Here is a 19,683-nt window from a genome sequence, read left to right on the forward strand (position 1 = left end):
AGAGCATATATTATTACCACCAACTTTCAAATCGCGCAATGATCAGCATTCAAAGCTAAGGGAAATTAGAGCTCGTACTGAGGCGTTCAGACAGTCGTTTATCCGTCGCGCGATCCGCGAGTGGAACAGAGGGGAGGAAATATGACTTTGGCGCGAATTGTGCCCTCCGCCACACACCGCTTGGTGGCTAGCGGAGTACATATGTAGATGTAGAATCTCATATTACCACTGTGCACATAAACGAAATGCATGTTTAATGATTCCAATACGGTTGTTGGTTGTGGTTAGGTTGTCACCACGAAACAATTCACTGTACAACTGCCATTCCTTGTGTCTCAAAACGCTTTTTAAGCACAGTCGACTTCAAAAATTTACTGCAAAAAGAAATTTGATAGTATTTTGAATGTTAATAATGACTCATTACAGGAAACATTCTCAGCCAAAGGGGGAGACAAGCAATACAAATATATTAGATGGTTTTTAGACAAGTGGCATGGTGTGTCCGAAAGTTGCTGTTCTTGTGGCGGCTGTCACCGTATAGTTTTTGACGTGTGGGGATAATTACCTGATAACTGTGTCACTGTGCCCCCTAGCTATTATGTTTAATGTGTTGGCGATCTTTGGTGGTTGGTGGCTGGTGCGACAGAAAGCACTCCGGAGGCCGGCCCACTCGATCTCTCCAGAGGCGTTATCTCTCTGGTGTGTGATACACTTACGACCGTTGCTGGCTTACGCGACCAAGGTGCGAGTTACAGCATGCTGGTGCGACAATGAGCGGCCATTCTCAATCTTTTCTCGCTCTCCAGCAGCAGCATCTACCAGGTGTGTGGGTGCTAACCGACCGCTATGAAGAGTCAATGCCTCATATGTCATATACAGTCGCTGGAGTCGTATTCTCTTACATGGGTGGTTCGCACAGTGTCTCGGAATGGCTGTGTATCCATTCCTCTCTGGCGAGCATTAGTCATCCTGGCCAGGAGCTGCTGCGATTCGCGGAAGGCAGCAGGGCTGGCCATCGACCCTTTCCCTGCTACCTGGAAAGCCAGGAGCTCCACAGCAGACGATGATACATGGGACTACTCCTCATTTTTCTTAGTTTATTTTAAATAAAGTGCATGTTTATACTATTCCCAACCTGTTCCAATGGGTGTATCTGTTTACGGCGCTCATTTAGTGATGTGTTTTGTGTGTGTGTGTGTGTGTGTGTGTGTGTGTGTGTGTGTGTGTGTGTGTACTATAATCCTGTACTGTAGACCCTCTAAGGCAATCTAAACATTATATTATCGAGCTTTAATACACTTTCACATCATTGTTTTTAACATATTGGAAATTCAGGGACTACTTCCTTGCAGTAAAATGTAGACTTGGTATGTAACAAGAGTTTTATTTGTTTAAATAATGCACTTCAGTAATTGTTAAACATTAAAAGTCTAGTGCTCATATACATATTTGGTTGACGATCTTGAAAGGTATGTATTTGGAATCGATCGCAACTGTAATAAATTACTCGAAAATTGCAGTAGAGGGTGGTTACACTTTGTAGTGTTTACAGAAAATTTCGTTGTTTTTAACCCACTAGTATTGCTTCTAGCGTATTAATGATGCAGGGACAAGTTCTTTACAGTGAGCTGTAGTCTTGATACATAACGGAGAGCCCATTTGTTTAAATAATATACTGTGGTAAATCTTAAACATTGAAAGCCCCATACTTAAGTGCACCTTTGGTTGACAATCTAGAAATATGTTTATTTTGAATAGTGTGGGGAAAATCAGGTAAAAAATTGAACAAATGATAACTACATTGTAAATAATAGTGGGATATGTTCACACGTTGGAAAGCTTACAAACAATGCCCTGTAGTCAGCTCCAAATTATCCTAATTAAGACGAGAACCTTGAGGATTGCCGGTTTGTATCATGAAATATCCATCTGTCAGCAATTCATTAAGCAGGATAACACTTTATCGCACAATTCACCTTGAGGAGTGGGTAGAAGGAATCACTTAATGGCAGCTTCCAATTTTCCCCAGTGGCAGTGGGTGATCCCTAATGATGCTCCCTCATGATCCTTCTTCCATTGCGAAGTACAGACTACAACTGACGAGACTGACGTTACTGGTCTACAGTGAGAAAGAGGTATGGGAAGAAGGGAGGGGGGGACGGGACTTGACTCTCCCGCCTTCATTAAGTCATACAATTGGCCTAGAGAGATGGAAATGTGGTAGACGAATCTGTTTTTTTTTTCCGCCACTTTTAAGTCATGCTACTGGCCTAGATAAATTGGGGAATGGTGGGGGGTTGACCTTGAAAGCGAGCTCATATGTTCATATGTTCATAGTGGGTTACCTTCACTTTTAACGCCATTTTTAGGGTTCTGTACCTTGGTAGGTAAGTCCGAAACCCTTATGGGCTCGCTTTATTGTCCAACTACTGTCTATCTCTCTGTACGACGGTTAAGACTCCTTCTCCTCAGGAACAGTTACAGATAACAAGTTTAAATTTGTGTCAGCTGGTAAGATCTATGATCCCTCGGAGGTGTAAACCATTTAAGATTCTAAGTTAATGCAGTCAAACGATACCGCCACTTCTGTCACATTTTCGATTCTCGGAAAGTCACTGATCAAAAGCTGTAGTGTTCTTCCTGTTGATGAAGAATCATGAAATTTGGCAAGTAGCCGTTGATGAAGAATCATGAAATTTGGCAAGTAGCAAGGTTGCATAGTATAATTAAAGGAAAAATTCGAATCTCTTAATTTGTTATCTCAACACACAAAAAGATATTTTTTGTCATTTCTTAAGAACCCTTTCTCGGAGGAACGGGTAGGAACATCAAGCTGAAATTTATTTCACATACTATCATATACAGTCCCTTGGCGGCGAAAACATTTACGCTTCGGAGTCAATGGAATCGAAACATACGGCCATTTGTGTCGCGCATTTTCATACTCGCAAACCCAATAATTAAAATCTGTGGGATAGTCTGTTGAGCTAGGATCATGCAATTTGGCATGAAACAAGGTTTCACAGTAAAAGTGAATGGGTATCTGAAAATAGTTAAATTGCCATTACATCACACGAAAAAACTATTTCAGTCGTTTTTTATCCGTCAGTCTGTCCGTCAGTTAAGACCGCATTCTCTCAGGAAATCGTAAGCGTATCAACTTCAAATCTGAGTCTCACACTAAGGTCTACAGTCGCATGTCAGCGTAAAACATTTAAATCTCTAAATCAATAGAATCAAAAGATACGGCCACTTATGTCACATAATTTAATATACGAAAACAATCTCAATAAAACGCCCCATGAACTAGAAACGCGAGATTTGGCAAGAAGCAAGGTCACACAGTGAAAGTAAATCAAAAAATGTCTGAAGGCTTAACTTGGTGGGGAAGCTAGAATATCTGGAAAGGAAAACGCAAAGGCGCAATCTGGATATGGTGGGGGGTAGTAAAGTGAAAAGAAAAGAAGGTAGGAATTTCTGGTCAGATGAGTATAGGGTAATACGAAAAGCAGCAGGAAATGGTCTAACAGGAGTAGGATCCATTACGAATAGGAATGTAGGGCAGAGAATGCGTTACTCTGAACAGCTCAGTGACAGAAGTATTCTCATCAGAACTGACAGCAAACCAACACCGACAACAACAGTTCAGGTGTACACGCCGATGTCGCAAGCTAAAGATGAAGAGATAGAGAAAGTATATGAGGATATTGAAAGGGGGACGAAAATCTAACAGATATGGGGGACTGGCTCTGAGCACTATGGGACTTAACATCTGAGGTCATCAGTCCCCTAGAAGTTAGAACTACTTAAACCTAACTAACCTAAGGACATCACACACATCCATGCTCGAGGCAGGATACGAACCTGCGACCGTAACGGTCGTGTGGTTCCTGAATGAAGCGCCTAGAACCACTCGGCCACAGCGGCCGGCCTATGGGGGACTGGAGTGTAGTTGTAGGGAAGGAGCACAAGGAAGGCTAGGTAGTAGGAATTAGGAAGGAATGAGACTCACTGCTTTCTGCAATAAATTTCACCAAGTAATAGTGAATACTCCGTTCAAGAATCACAGGAGGAGAAGGTACACTTGTAAATGGCCTGGAGATACGGGAAGCTTTTAGCTAGATTGCATCATGGTCAGGCAGAGATTCTGAAATCAGATACTGGATTGTAAGGCGTACCCAGGACCAGATACAGACTCAATTTCCAATTTAGTGGTAATAAAGAGTAGGCTGAAGTTTAAGAAACTAGACAGGAAGAATAAATACGCTAAGAAGTTGGATACGGAAGTGCTAAAGAATGATTAAATACGCTACAAGTTCTCTAAGGCAGTAGATACTGCGATAAGGAATAGCTCCAAGCAGTTCAATTCAAGGAAAACGGACGTCTCTAAAAATGGCAATCTCAGGAGCTAGAAAGAAGAACATACGTAACAGGAAGGTAACTGCGAAGAAACCGAGGGTAAAAGAACCAATACTTCCCTTGATTCATTAAAGAAGGAAGTACAGAAACGTTTGCGGAAAAATTGGAATACAGAATTACAGGTGACAGAAATGAAGTACACAGGAAATGCAGAGAAGCTAAAGTGAAATGGCTTGATGAAAAATCTGAAGAAATCGAGTACGAAATGGTTGCTGGTAGGACAGACTAAGCCTATAGGAAAGTCAAAACGACCTTCTGTGAAATAAAAAGCAAGGGTGCTAACATTAAGAGCACAGTGGGAATTCCACTGTTGAATGCAGAGAAGGTAGATGGAAAGGGATTACTGAAGGCGTCTATGAGTGGTAACGCTTGTCTGACGAGATATAAGAAGAAACAGGAGTCGAAATAGAAGAGATAGGGGATTCAGTTTCAAAATCAAAATTTAAAAGAGCATTGGCAGGCTTAAGATCAAATAAGGCCGTCGGGATAGGTAACATTCTATCAGAATTTCTAAAATCATTGTGAGAAGTAGCAACGAAACGACTACTCACATTGGTGTATAGAATGTACGGATCTGGAGATATACCATCCAACTTTCGGAAAAATATCATCCACAAGATTCCGAAGACTGCAAGAGCAGGTAAGTTCGAGAATTATCGCACAATCAACTTAACAGATTATGCATCCAAGTTGCTGACAAGAATAATGTACAGAAAAATGGAGAAGAAAACAGAAGATGTGTCAGATGACGATCAGCTTCGCGTTAGGAAGGGGAAAGGCAGCAGACAGGCAGTTCTGACGTTGAGGTTGGTAATGGATGATAGAATAAAGAAAATCGAGACACGTTCATAGGATTTGTCGACCTGGAAAAAGCGTCTGACAATGTCATATGGTACAAAATGTTCCAAATTCTGAGAAAACTATGGCTAAACTATAGGGAGAGAAGATTAATACTCAACATGTACTAGAGTCAAGAGGGACTAATAAGAGTGGAGGACCAAGAACAAAGTGCTCATATTAAAAAGGGTGTAGGACAGTCTTTCGTCCATACTATTCAACCTGTACATCGAAGAAACAATGATGGAATTAAAATTGTAGGCGAAAGGATATGCGTTGATGACATTGCCAACCTCACTGAAAATGAAGGAGCATTACAGGATAGGCTGAATGGAATGAACAGTCTACTGAGTTCAAAATATGAACTGAAAGTAAATCTAAGAAGCACGAAAATAATGAAAAGTAACAGAAATGAGAACAGCGAGAAAATAGCATCAGGGTTTATAGTCACGAAGTAGATGAATTTAGTGAATTCTACTACTTCAGCAGCAAAATAACTCATGACGGAACGGAGCAAGGAGGACATTAAAAGCAGACCAGCACTGCCAAACAGGGCATTCCTGGGCAAGATAAGTCTACTAGCGTCCAACATGTACCTTAATTTGAAGAAGAAATTTCTGGGAATGTGTTTTTGGAGCACAACGTAGTATGGTAGTGAAACATGGACTGTTGGAAAACCGGAACACAAGAGAATCGAAGTATTTGAGAAGAGTTGCTACACACGAATGTTGAAAATTAGTGTGATTTGAACATTATGTACCGGTTGTGTCGAAGGCACCCCTACTTTCCGTGGAGAGTGCCGTAAGCCACCGGTAGCACGCCATTTAGATGGCTGCAGTGGTATCGCTAAAATCCACAAATCCAATGTAATTCTACTCTGGAGTTTCTTTTCGTACTTATAAAATAGTGATATCAGTGATGGTGTCTCATAAACTCTGTTAGACTGGGACAAAAACATACTACAGCCCCATCTTTAATGTCGTGTTTTGTCTATGACATTAGGTAGTACTATTAACGAAATTTTGATCGTGTCTGTCAGGTGGCACTCAATAAAGACTATTTTCGTTTTCCAAGAAACGCTTCACCTTACATTTGAGGAATCATCTGTTGTCAGACATTCCCATTCATATGTACAACCCTTAATTTACGTATTGTTCTGCTTTGTGTGTAAGCTGCAAACACTTCTGGTCCCGGCTCTTAGTTGCTGGATACAAATTTTTCACCACTCACAGTGTGTGTTGGGGTCTTTCATATGTGAGCACTTTGCAATTGAACATTGTCAGAAGCATGAAATGGATACTACTCACACACACACACACACACACACACACACACACACACACACACACATACACAGGCACACGTGCAGTTACATTCTACAACCACACGAATGTTGGAACTTTAATACTGGCTACTATTTATTTACAGCTCGTACAAAATACATACATGTTTCAAAGTTTTACTGTCCATCAAAGTAGTCAGCAGCAGTACAGTGAAAGCTGTTACTGGTTTGCTTGACTGATGGGGCTCGTAAGTGCTATACCACCTACCGCACTCCCCTGACTTAAACACTCGTGAGTTCAACTCGATTTCTAAACTGAAGGAAACAACTCACGGCATTCGCTTCAGAACTGCTACAAATTCGTCGAGCAATAGACCGCGCCGATCTAGGTGTCAACACAACTGGCACTGCTAAGCGTATACTCCAACTTCAACGTCGCTGGCAACGGTTTATACGCAATGATAGTGACTACTTTGAAGGTCAGTAAAACTTTGAAACATGTATCTATCTTGTACGAGCTGTAATTAAATAGTTGCCACTATTGAAGTTCCAACCCTCGTACAGTCTGCAGCTGGCAACACTACTGAAAACAATCATAATACCAAATGTGCATACACAGTTTAAGCGCTCTGTACGAAGATACCTTAGTGGTGGCATTGACAGCCATCAGCTCAAAAGCGTTTACTTGACAATACTACACTATGTGACCAAAAGTATCCGGACACGTGGCGCCCTCCATCGGTAACGCTGGAATTCAGTAAGGTGTTGGTCCATCCTTAGCCTTGACGACAGCTTCCACTCTCGTAGGTATACGTTCAATTAGTTGCTAGAAGGCTTCTTGGTGAATGGCAGCCCAGTCTTCACGAAGTGCTGGACGGAGGAGAGGTATCGATTTCGGTCGGTGAGGCCTGGCACGAAGTCGGCGTTCCAAAAAATCCCAAAGGTGTTCAATAGGATTCACGTCAGGACTCTGTGTAGGCCAGTCCATTACAGGGATGTTATTGTCGTGTAACCACTCTGTCACAGGCCATGCATTATGAACAGGTGCTCGATCGTGCTGAAAGATGCAATCGCCATTCCCGAATTGCTCTTTAATAGCAAGAACGTGCTTAAAACATCAGTGTAGGCCTGTGATGTGATAGTGCCACGCAAAAAAAACAAAGGGTACAAGCCCCCTTTAAGGAAAAACACGACCACTCCACAATACCACCGCCTCCGAATTTTGCTGTGACACTACACACGTTGGCACATGACATTCACCGGGCATTCGCCATACCCGCATCCTGCCGTTGAACTGCCACGTTGTGTACCGTGATTCGTAACTCCACACAATGTTTCTCCACTGTTAAATCGACCAATATTTACGCTCCTTACACCAAGCAAGGCGTCGTTTGGCATTTACCGGCGTGATGTGTGGCTAATGAGCAGCCGCTCGACAATTAAATCCAAGTTTTCTTATCTCCTACCTAGCTGTCATAGTACTTGCAGTGGATCCCGACGTAGTTTGGAGTTCCTTTGTGATGGTCTGGACAGATGTCTGCCTATTACACATTACGACCCTCTTCAACTGTCGGCGGTCTCTGTCAGTCAACAGACGTGGTTGGCCTGTACACTTTTGTCTTGTACGTGTCCCTTCACGTTTCCACTTCACTATCACATAGGAAACAGTCGACCTAGGGATGTTGAGGAGTGTGGAAATCTCGTCTAACAGACGTATGACACAAGTAACATCTAATCTCCTGAGAGCGTTCGAAGTCCCTGAGTTCCACGGAGGCCCCATTCTGCTCTCTAATGATGTCTAATGACTACCTGGTAGTAGGTGGCAGCACAATGCACCTAATATGATAAACGTAGGTTTTTGGGGGTGTCCGGATATTTTTCATCACATAGTGTAAGTTTCTAAGAATAGAAATAAATCGATGATACGTCGGAAATTAATAAATTTTCCAAATATTGTTGGACTATATTTCATGCATCCTCGGTCATAATTCATCTAGGTGACAAAATATTCAAATACAATTCATTGCTGTAGTGCCGTTTTCAATGTGATATATTTTACGTGAATTTATAAACAGAAATTTCGTGCTGATTGTCCACGCGACAGTAAATTTTGTTGACTGAGTTAAACGAGTTGAACGTGACGGCATAGCATCATACCGTAGATTTTGTATTTGTAGTTTGTTACTGCGTGATGCCGACATATTAAGCCATAGTCGCACTAAAGAAACCCGAGACAGCTGCAGCAACACTCTCTAGGGTGACAAATGCTGCAACAAATGAGATAATTAAAAAAACTTTGAAACCGGCACACCTCGAGCATTGTAATGCAGCGTATATTATAACAATAATTAAAGACGCACTTCAAGAACTCAAACTACATCGAAACAACCTGCATAGTACTGTATACGCACAGATAATGCGAATGTAATGGCACATATGAACAATGGTGTCCATCAAATCTGGAAAAAAGACATTCGGAATTTGATCCTTATGCACGTGTCATCTAGTTGAACTTGCTACTTCCTCTGCAAGTGAAACTCTGCGAACCAACAGTTGTATTCATCACACATTCAGTGAAGGAGCTGAACCCCTCAAAATATGTGATGATTGCCCATGAAACTCGTGGTAAGAAGAATTGCAGATCAGTGGTTAGACCTTAGGAGATGGGGGAGGAGATGATCGACACAGAGAGATGAGAGTAGGACAGAGAACAGAGAGAGAGAGAGACAGAGGAGATGGTCAGAGATATGGGGAGGACGACGTTAATAGGAGATGGAACAAACAGAGGGTGTAAAAGAAGAGGGAGAAGGAGGGCCGAGGATGAGATGGAAAGGGGGGCAGAAGGAACTGAAGGACAGAGAGTGGAGATGCATATGTGACAGAGAGGAGGGAGAAGTCGATGGATTAGAAGAGAGATAGGAGCAGATGTACAGGAAGATACATTTGGGGAGATCAAGTGTGTGGTGTCGAGGAGTCAGACAGAGAGGAGAGGGAGAAAATGAAGGACTGAGCGATGGAGGAGGCGGAGTAACAAGAAGGATAAGGAATTCGGCTTAGATGTCGGAGGATGAGTTGGACAGAGGGGTAAACAGATTGTTGGAGAGGGACAGAGGCAGAGGAAAAGATGATATGAACAGCGAGTGGGGAGGAGGAAACAGATTTAATGGAGGTGTGAAGGAAGTATATGGAGAGAAGGAGATGGACCTACAGAGGAGGAGATGGACAGAGCAGCATGGAAGATGCACAGACAGGGGGAGGGATGAATGTAGAAGAGAAAGAGAAGAAATGGTCAGATATGATTCCACCAGATGAACAGAGAAAGGGAACAGGAGGAGATGGATAAAAAAACGTGGCAAGAAGAGATGGACAGAGAGAGGGGTGTGAGCATATCGACTGGGAGAAGGGAAAGAAGAAGATGGAAAGATAAAGGTGAGAGGAGGAAGTGGGCAGGGAGAGATGAGAGAAGATAGACTGGGAGAGTGGGAGCAGAGATGGGCAGAGAGTGAAGAGTGGAGCAGGTTATCAGAGATGTGGGAAGGGGCAGACCTTCAGAGAGGAGGGGTGGAGTTGATGGACTAAGAAAGGGTGGAGCAGATGGAGAGTAAATAGGGATTGGATTGGATTGGATTGTTTGTGGGAGGAAACCAGACAGCAAGGTCATCAGTCTCATCAGATCAGGGAGGGACAGGGAAGGAAGTCGGCGATGCCCTTTCAAAGGCACCATCCCAGCATTTGCCTGGAGCGATTTAGGGAAATCACAGAAAACCCTAATCAGGATGGCTGGACGCGGGATTGAACCGTCGTTCTCGCGAATGCGAGTCCAGTGTGCTAGCCACTGTAACACCTCGCTCGGTGAGTGAATAGGGACAGCAGTAAATGTACAGAGGGAGCAGATGGAGAGAGATGGAGAGAGAAGAGCAGTTGGGTGGAGAGTGGGGAGAGCAGGCGATTGACAGAGAAATGATGTAGGAGGAGATGGATCGAAAGACGGAATGGAAAACATTTACAGGGAGAGGAGGTGCAGGAGGTGGCCAGAGAGAGGAGGGAGTCGCAGACGGACAGAGAAGGGTGATGGAGTAGATGGACAGAGAAGGAGACAGTCTATGATGCCGAGAGACTGGGAGGAGAATGACAGAGAAAGGAGGAGGAGTAGATGGGCAGAGGAAAGGGTGGAAGAAAGACCAGAGGGGGAGATATAGGGAAAATGGAAGAAGGAGGATATGGACAGAGAGGAGGGGGAGATGAACACAGAGTGGGGGAGAAGAAGCTGAGTAAGAGGGGGAAGGAAGGACACAGAGAGTTGCAGGAGGATATGGACAGAGTGTGGGTGTGGAGGGGATGGGCATAAATAGGTGAGGAGGAGATCGACAAAGAGGGGGGAGGAGCTTATGGAGAGAGAGGGGAATAGGAGATGGAGTAATAGGAGTGAATGCATACCTATGCAACACCGAGGACTCAGCTGCCATCAAAATTCAAAGAGAACTTGTCATTACAAAAAGGAATGACGCAGAATATAACTGTATATGGCATGTTGTATGGAACGGAATAATGAGTCCTATAATGTTCTGCATTGCAGGACGTCTAGCTCAGAAGGTCAAGCCAGTACTACAGCATACAGACATATTATCAGTAATTTATTAAAAATAGAAGATGGTGAATACTTAAGCTTGTGAACAAGTAGGATCCGCACAGATAACAGGTAACTGGTACTGTCTGTTACAATTATAACATTTTTCCCTGTCTTACGGCATGATAAGTTTACATCAGGGTTCAGTTCTGTAACTGATATAAAATTCAGAATATCTCTTCTATTTCCACGCAGTCGGATCTACACTACGACAATACTTTCAATGATGATTATAACTCATCACTGTGTGGATCATTACATCGCATATACATAACATCACGTACAACAATATAAATTAAAAATTATATATGAAAACGAATACGGACAAAGAAATGGCGGAGTCAGTAGCAAGCTTTCTTTTCCAAAACATGCAGCTGCCCTTGCCACAATGGGAAGGATGTGTATCACAAAATGTGCAAGCAAGCAGAGAAGTGTGGTAACCATATCACATATTGATAGCCGATGTGATCGTTCGTGTCCATACGCACTTAGTTGGGTAACAGATCTAAACAGAAACTCGATAAATGACTGGAATTTTTGGAACGGCATAAACCTGCTATAAGTCTCGCAGCACAAACAAGTCACCTGTTCACCACTAAAGATGCAATAGTATTCGTCCTCTTCTATGTGGAGGACTTGGTTAAAATAATCGGTTGTATACATCAAAATCACTGTCAATACATACAGGTTCGAAAATCCACGGCTAACAGCCAAAACTGGACATAAATTATGAAAACACTTTGAACCCTTACAACTAATTCATTCATAAACAATAAACAGAGGAGGGTAAACATGGCCATCCATATAAAATACGTAAAAGACTAAAGTTTCCAGATAGAGGCAGGAACGACATGGGATGGTGGATGCAGCTGATGTCATCGACCGAGTTGCAGTGCCATCGTCGAAATCGGAATGTGAATACGGTTCACGTGAATAAAATTAAGCCAAAAAAGTGCGCAGTTTGCCAGTGTTTAGTAGCTCAAATTTATCCCTTGATGTAATACATAATAGTTAATTCACAGTATGTACATCGCAAAGTATTTTTTCTATTTCTGGTGAATAACATTTTGAATAAAGTCACCACTGTTGGCTTCAGTATGAATTAATTCCTTAGTAACATTATGTGGAACTCTCAAGTAAAGTTACTGCTGCTTTAGGACCACTGTAACGAAACCACGGGGACACTTCCAGTTTTTTGTAAAAATTATTCTTGGTGGAATCGTAACAACATTTGGTGAAAATGCACTGGGTTCCAAACGTAGTAAAGTTTGCAAATCGCTCCATAGTGTTGTTGCCTGAGGAAGCTTAAGTGTATGGTAAATATCAGAAGAAAGCAAAGAGGGGTGCTTGGTGTTCGTAGGGAGGCAAGAGTGGCGGTTTCAGATGTGGCGTATTCTTGTCCCACTACGTGACGTCACTAGTCCCTCAGTCGAGGCCCACTGGAAAGGCAGGAGTGGGGCGCACGTCACAGCACGTGACAGGGCAGGAGTTATGATTGCCAGCAACCATCTCCGGCGTGTAGCGATTAACTATTGCAGATGAAATTAATAATTCTTGACTCCACATTTAAATGCATGCTAGCTCTCGACAGCACACGAGAAAGTTACCACCTTCAGTGTGTTACTTTTCAGCTACATACCGATTCTCCCGTGGGACCCGCATGGAGCACAGCGTTCACAAAGTGTGATGGACAAGCGAACTAGTGTGACGTCACAAGTTGGTAGTGGGGCCCGTATTTCTCGTGAGCCTTGTCCAGAGGAGGTCTGAAACTGCTGCGAGCTGCACAACACGCCTTGCACGCACACGTCGTTTCGGCCCTCTCTGACTGGTGCCAGAAGCTGCAGTCATGTCTGTACAATCGGGAAAACCATGGCAGACCCGGACTTTTTATTCCTGGCAACGATGGCGGGGACAGCCATCGAAAGGTCGAGTGTTTTATTCGAAATGATGCAGCCTGAAAAGCGAGAACTCTTTATTCATTGTGGGACTACTTTTCCAAACTGTATTCTGCGTGACAAGGCACCATTTGCAACTACTTTATTTTGCTATTAACTGTAAACCACATTAATAGCACAAAGCACGAAAAATTAGAACATTTTCGAAGAATGTGTGTCCTTTCGAAAGATCAAGCGTGCCTTGTGCACACAAGTGTTCCTGAGTCGTATAGAATCCAGCAGGCAGCTGTCCAGGTTCCCACAGGCCGAAGTGGAGGAGAGCTGTTAGTTCTGGTCGCATTGTAGTTGCCGTCTGTTGCGAAGGCAAAGCCTTCCTTTACTAACGTCAATATATACACACTTGAAAACCTAATCAATTCAATATTGAGAACGTATCTAATGACCCACTGCCAAGATCTAAACACAGTCTCTATCAATATACAGGATTTAGGTGGAACAGTCATAATATCTTGGCTTAGGTACAAGATATAAGAATATACAAGTTCGATCGGAAAAAACGACGAGCCAATTACCTGTTTAACGTAACTGTAGGCTATAACGACATTTTAGTGAAATTCTCTCTTTTTTTCTCTTTCGGTAAAGCTATTTTTACAACAAATATAAGAGTTTGATTACGAAGTGTGCTATGTGTGACAAAGAAAAGACTGATGTACATGAAACATAAAGTCGTAATGTTTAATCTGGTTACTACCTAAGTTATCTATGTAAATCAATATCCACCATATGTCTGACATATTTCTTTTGTCACTTCCTTCAATACCTTTCCTCCTGGTGACCTTGATCTGCTCAGATACGTGTATTAATACATATTCGTTTAATTGACAATAATTACTTAATTTCGTTAAAGCTTTGACTCAGGGTCTATTATTTGATATCACTAACCTTATTAATATGTTTGTTACAAGTTTCCACGAAGAAGGTGGGTTAACCTTGTTGTATGAACGGAAATCGCCAACCTGAACGATATCTGTTTCTCCGTCATTGCAGCCATGTCGGTGACATAAGTACGAATTGTAATAATTATTTAGAACTTACTTGCCATTATATTCTCGCAATCCGATTGCTCAGTGCGAAGAAAACAGGCGCTAAGGATATTCCAAACTATACGCTAAGGATATTCCAAACCTATACGCTTGCGAAAATACGAAGCCAAACAAACCAACTATTCCGAGAGAGCAACATTTTGATTCTCGTAAGACTTCAAAGTTTAGACTTTTCGTCAGTTTAAGTCCCACTGAAAAAAGTGAGAATTAAACTGGCGACCGCTTCTAGGACCGTTAAAATACATCATCATTATTGTGTATATGTAATTTTACTTCAAAATGAATTTGTTTCAGAAATGTCTGTTTATTTTCAGTGTAATCCCACAATACGATTGTGAGATGTAAAACAACTTATCTATGATTTTCTGTAAGCTGAAAACCATTATCTACAAATGAACAGAATTTATCTAAGACATGTAAACTAAATAAACCCGCAAGGAGAAACAACTGGTAAATTTTTAAAATACATCGTTCTTAATGGCCAAAACACAAGGTAAGACAATATACCACTCATTCCACAGTAAAGCCTACATCTGCATCCTGTAGCAGTGATGTAGACTGAAAAAACTCAGTAATTTCACAATTTTGGAACTATTGTGTTATTATTGTATACTTTGTAAAAGAGCTGCAAGATGGCGGATATACTTTTGTATATACTTTCGTTTCTTGGCTCCTTTAGTGAGACCCATTTCTGCACACTTTGGTGCTAGTCATGAGTTATTTTGCGAGCTGGAAATCTGTTGCACTTATCTTTCAATAAGTGAATCAGTATGGCTGACAAGAACACTATATATATTAAGTTAATGTGGGAAGCGATCACACAATTATCCAATGAAACCGACAAGCATCTAGAGAAAACCCCTTTCTCACATTTTTTTTTTTTTGTTTTCTTTTCATACTTTCTTTAAATATCAAAAGAAAATGACAAGAAAGTGTGAGAATGGCTACAAGTTATTGTCACTCCATTCTCAGCTACTGCTTCCCTTTAATATCCGTCGGCTGACCACGGAAGATTTTTCGTTTACGTTCCACTATCCATACGTTTCTCCACAACAATGGCTGAGTCTCAATCGCGACATTGTATCAACCATAATGCTCTTAATTAATCCTGCGCGGCTTTCCATGAAATAACTGAAGTATTTTTCTTCCACGAACTGACGTAAAATTTTTAACAAGTAATTCTGTTTCCTACTAAGTTCCGCACACTACTTATTCGTGATGTAACAGACGCAACAGCTTCCGATGGAATAGTGGATTAACGTGTAGCAGCAACACGTGATGCAGTTCACTAAGTGTCTTTCAGTACACTGCCACACAAAGGTGTCTCAGTCGTTGGCAACTAACACCAGCTGCGATGGACACACCGCTTCAGTGTATGCCTATTGTTAGGGCCCGACCGTTAAATTCTTATTAAGAAGTTAACATAAACGCATTATAATTCACCACCAGTAACCATGCTGCATATAAATGCTCAATGAGCGAACTGATTACGTTCAAGCAATTATGTAGTAATATTCGCCTCTTAATCTTTTTGTTAGTTTGAATTAGAGCATGAAGTACTCCTTAACCTGACTTCTGAACATTTCCTATTGAACACAAATATCACACAACAGTTGAATGGTCGCATTTCACTACATATGTGTGTTATCGAGACTTCTTGTGTGTTGACAATCATTCCTGCCACAACGATCTCTCTTGAAACAATAAATACTTAAGCCCGAGGCACTGGTGGAATTATAGTTGTGAGGACGGGTCGTGAGTCGTGCTCGGGTAGCTGAGATGGCAGAGCACATGCTCGTGAAAGACAAAGGTCGCAAGTGCGAGTCTCTGTCCGGCACACAGTTTTAATCTGCCAGGAAGTTTCGTATCACGCTCCGTTACAGAGTGAAAATTTTCGCAGAAGAATAAAGTTCTTTTCACACGAGTTTTGCTCGGAAGTACTCACCCCACACACAATACAAAGTACTCGAGCTGCCACTGCAGCCTATACCTCTCCATTAAAACCAAATCGAATAACATGTAACAACTTTTTTTCCACTTGTGGCCTATTTTAAAGCACTTACACCACTTTCATGAGTTTCACCCATGCGAAGTCAATTACGTAACTCTAAGATAAGTTCTAGAACTTCAAACAAGAAAATGACCGCTGATGAACACACTCATAACGCAGCGCCACGGTCATATGAGCAGGCGGCATTTGAAAAGCGGCGGGTGGCGTGTAGCCGGTCGTCGGTAGGCGGTGTCAGCTGTAGGACGCCGACACTCCTGAGACTATATATTGTTCTGATTTAAACGTAGCCATGAACTATTTTGCGGAATTGTTTTCGAAAGAGAGAAAACACTTCCTCCAGGCTGTTCCGAACCAAACAGTGATGTCTAATAGCGCATATTTCCTGGTTTAGAATTCTGAGAGGTGACCGGTTTTACTGACCACCTTAAGTGAATGATTTAGTCTCTGCAGCGACCATACAGCGGCCAGGTTTTATGTCTATTCGTAGTGATGGTATTATATAGTTGAGGTTAATGATGTATGTATTTGTACTGGTCTCGAAAAGTTGAGTTCTAGTTATATTTAATGAATAACGAGTACTATCATTTCAAATTTTGAATCATATGTTTCTATAACAAGAAGAAATTTACTATTATATTGGTAATAATGATGGCTGTATAACCACAATCGTAAAGCTCTGGTAATGCCTTTTAAGTTTATTTTTAGATTATTTTTGTTACTATTGGAGTATTTAACTTGAGTATTGGATCTTTATGTAATAAACACACTACATCAGAAAATGAATCAGGCGATGTGCCTAATATTAACGTATGCCTCTTATACTTTTCAAGTATTAAAGTTATTCAGTTGAAAACGGAAACGTTACTTCGAAATCATAGCAGTACAAGTCAAATTACTTTCATTTATTGTCCCTTTAGCACATAACACACTTCCCTAACAGTGCCTGAACTTATTCGGTCTCTTATGAACAGTCACGCTTATTTCACAGTCACACTGATGTAATCATTGCTGCTCCCTTTTCCACACCAATTAAAGAGGTAATCAATGATCATGGAAGCCTTTTCATTTATGTTCTACTATCTATCTGTTTCTCCACTGAAATAACTGAATTAAACAACATTTTTCTCCTACGAACCGATGCAATACTTTCACATATTAATCATACGTCGGGACAAAATCTTCATACGGTTTGTCTACGACACGGCTGCCCGCAGTCGCTGTGTACTGAGGCGCAACAACGACTCTACTTGCGCACTATGGCGGCGCATCACTGCTACTGCTGGGGCACTGTTACCATTAACAGCAAGACAATGCTGCCAAAGAGAAAAGACGCGCTCGGCTTTGAAGGTCCAGAAGCCAGCGATATATAAGGAGTACAATATCAATATTTTACAACATCAAAGATGGCAGAACTCTTTTCACAATGAATAGTCGATGGCAGAGTAAAATAACCACTTCTTCTGAAATCTGTCCCTGGGCAAACACGTCTGTTATTATTGTGTGTGTCTATGTGAGACGTATTTAGATCAGTAACATAGCATTTCCATTTTTGGTTGGTCTTGAATACAGAGTGTAGAATTGTCGATTAGTTGTATAACTTGAGGCGCTAAAATTATGTTTCACGTAATATGTTTCTTTATAACAGGTAGACGTAAGAAAGGAATAGTTTTCAATTTGCGATACTACTTCCCTACATTTCATGTGTAGTCCCTGAGGTAAGTGGAAATAATGGTGGTAGTACGGATGGCGAAAGCCGTGCTGAAAGGATAGAAAACCAAATGCGTAGCTGAAAGAAGTGTTTTCATACTGCAGTGAGTCAAAGGTTAGCAACAACTATTATGTATTTGACGGCTTACACTAACTACTGAAAGGAAAGATTCATTGCAATTAAACATAAACCAGTACTTGTGGAAATGCTTACCCTTAGTCATTAAGATACACTAATTTTTGCATTTTAAGTTCTATGCAGAGAGACCACTGCCGGATTCAGAGAGAATTTATTCACGGTAGTTCGTAATTTTTGCTGTCTGTACTTGAATTTAATGTTCTTTATATTCCTTTCTCTAACACTCAACGACTTTTTCTATTTTTTTTTTTTTTTTTTTTTTTTTTTGCCTGAGACTCCAAGGACGTCTTTTATGGCGGGGATGAAAGAGACCTACAAACACTTACTCAAAGATAACCATATTATGATGGCACAGGTCGATGGTAGACCAAGAATCGGTTCTGAAGCGCTGAGCGCACACAGCGAGTGGTGCTGTTGTCACAGCCAGTTAAGTAGTAGAGTGACTCTTTTAATGGCGTAACGGGAGCTGAGGTACTGCAAATGTCATATGGGCTAGGTGCGGGTACCTGTCGATGCCGGTTGATGCCCAATGTGTCATAATATTTATACTGGCTAGTGACAAAGCAAGTGTTTTACGAAAAGGCTATTATAAATTATAACGTGCCGATATTAAGAGTTTGCATCTGCCAGGCTGGCCAGTGGATTGCAGTGTACATATCTTGTGCATATAACAGTGTGACGATATTTCGATGTACTGGACTAGTGTTGAGATCGGATGTAAATAGATGTGTATGACAAAGTTAGTGACTGTGTAACATTGTGTTTAACTAGAATATATGCTGATGGCCGATTATAAAAGTCTGACGTGGCTAAGTCAAATATTTTGGGCGAGAGAATTAATTTAATTACACTACACACAGTAGACGAGCTCTTAACTTGCTCTTTGGAGATACGCTATAACTATAGTTTTATAGTTATTCTGTTGAAACTTCTCACATTTTTATGATTATAGCGGATCTCCCTTCTACTTAAATTTAAACATCCTAACTTTATTTATTCGCCTACTTAATCCATCTTGCTTCCTTAATTTCTAAGATAAAAACCAGAAAATCATGAATTACAAGTAAAATTTTAATTTGTGAGATCCAGAATACTGTTGCTACTAAATTATTATGCAAGAGGAATCTAAATATAAATTTTTAAGTTTCTAGCTCTTTTCTGTTGCGCCAATGATTTTTACACAAAAACATCCAAATTTCGAAAATGGTTAAAGTTATTGAACTGATATCCAACACATATTGACTTTTTATTACTCCTGACATGCTAGAAAAGTTTCAGGTTATTTACTTCATTTTTAAGTATTGCGCAATATTTATGACGTCAGAGCTAGTTACAGCGGACCAGGCTGGCACACAATGGAGAGACTGGTGTGAATTTTATAAGGCGTGAGTATGCTGCTTCCCTACACGGCGACAATTTATAGAGTACCCCGAAGACTAGGGCAGGGCCGACCACTTGGGATATCGAAAGGAGACAACCATTAAATGCCGTAAGGGCACGACAGTATCGCCTTGTACTGCATGGCAACTGGCATCTGACCTCGCAGCGTCCACCGGACGTGTTGTATTGAGACAAATGGTGTACATAAGGCTTCGACAGACTAGTCTCTACTGTAGTAGATTTTCTGTGTGTACATCTCTGTTGCGTCTTCACAGAAGGGAAC

Source organism: Schistocerca nitens, chromosome 9 (genome assembly GCF_023898315.1).
Source record: "Schistocerca nitens isolate TAMUIC-IGC-003100 chromosome 9, iqSchNite1.1, whole genome shotgun sequence".
Taxonomy (NCBI): Eukaryota; Metazoa; Arthropoda; class Insecta; order Orthoptera; family Acrididae; genus Schistocerca; species Schistocerca nitens.